Below are 1,977 nucleotides of genomic sequence, written 5' to 3'. Positions count from 1 at the left end.
CAACAGTAGAATTAAAACCAAATAAAACACTTATTCGCGAAATTCACAAATAAAGGGGAACGAGATATTTGATAAAGGGGAACGATGGAGAGAAAGGGAAATGACGAGAGAGAGAGAGGATACAGAGAAAGAGAAAATGAGAGATGAGAGACAGAGAGCAAGGGGAAAAGGAAATAGAGGGAAAGATGGGAAAGATGAGAGAGAGCGAGAGATAATAATATACAATGTTTTGGTAATGCATGACTTGAGGCTTGAGTTATCACAGAGGTGTAATAGCTTTCTGGTGTGTGGGTGGGTGGTGGAGGGGGTGTGTCTGTGATGTGTGGAGGGGTGGGAGGGGGCGGAAGGGTGTGTCTGTGATGTGTGTGTGTGTGTGATACACATACACACACACACTCGCACTTTTCTCATAAACATACTCGCACCTACTCACACACAAACATATGCAGGAAACCACATACATACAATCACATTTGCAGCTTCAACCCATTACATCTGCACTCTGTAAATGAGTGTGATTGTGAAAATAAGCAAAACAAAAAAAGCCTTGGAAATTGTATGATACAGCACTAAGTGAAATATATAATCTCATAAGGGTTTTAACTGCAACAAGAAGGCAATGCAGAAAGAACGAGCATCCTCTTAAAACCACTGATTGAAAGGGTATAAGAAAATAAACAATAACATGACATGAAACAAAGATGAGACCGCCACATCACCCTGGCCGACCGCCACATCACCCTGGCCGACCGCCACGTCACCCTGGCCGACCGCCACGTCACCCAAGCCGACCGCCACGTCACCTTCTTCAAGCGCTTGGCGTTCATTTACAGCAGGATGAGCTGTGACTCCTTCCAGGGCGAGGTTTCACGTCGGGGTTCCGAATCCTCGTGGACGGACCCGGAACCCCGTCTCGAGGACAAGGAATCTTTGTCCTCAGGGCGAAGACAACACCAAACAGGCTTCCAAGACAGTTAAAACTATTACAAAACAATCTCCTTTTAGAGGACATTTAAGGGACAAAAACAAATCTTTGTTAGAATAATGATATATATATATATATATATATATATATATATATATATATATATATATATATATATATATATATATATATATATATATATATATATATATATATATATGAATTATCAGCGACCAGCGAGAAGTCAAGTAGAGGGGAGAATGGTACCAAGTTATTGTTACTAAGATTAAAACGTCAAAGACATGAATTTCGAATCAAAGAAACATGGATGACCAACCACTTTAGGTCCTATGGCGCTAGTCAAGACCACGATCGCAGGATGTCATTGACCCAACAGGCATCTCCGGTGATGCTTCCAGTATAATTAGGCTTCCGGTATAATGAAGCTTCCGGTATGATGATGCCGGTCTCCCCATATTAGCCATTCATCCACACACACATATATATACATTCAGGAATCTGTACACCAGTTGATTGACGGTTGATAGGCGGGAACAAAGAGATGAAGCTCAACCCCCGCAAGTACAATTAGGTGAATGCACACACACAAGGCCTCGCGGCTGAGTGGACAGCGCACGGAGGGCGTAGTCCTAAGGGCCCGGGTTCGATTCCAAACCGAGGCAGTAACAAATAGGCAAAGTTTCATTCACACTGATACCCCTGTTCGCCAAGCAGTAGGTACCTGGGAGTTAGACAGCTGCTACGGGCTGCTTCCTGGGAGTGTGTGTGTGTGTGTGTGTGTGTGTGTGTGTGTGTGTGTGTGTGTGTGTGTGTGTGTGTGTGTGTGTGTGTGTGTGTGTGTGTGTTTTAGAGAAAAATACTGAATATGTGATAGACATAATAGAGGAAAAAAGCTCGATTCTACAGGCACAAATAATAAATACAAATAGTAAATACACATACACACACGCGCACACACGCGCACACACGCCCACACACGCACACACTCTCACAAACACACACACACACACACATACACAAACGTTTGATTC

Source organism: Procambarus clarkii, chromosome 2 (assembly GCF_040958095.1).
Source record: "Procambarus clarkii isolate CNS0578487 chromosome 2, FALCON_Pclarkii_2.0, whole genome shotgun sequence".
Taxonomy (NCBI): Eukaryota; Metazoa; Arthropoda; class Malacostraca; order Decapoda; family Cambaridae; genus Procambarus; species Procambarus clarkii.
This window is presented reverse-complemented; position numbering follows the sequence as displayed.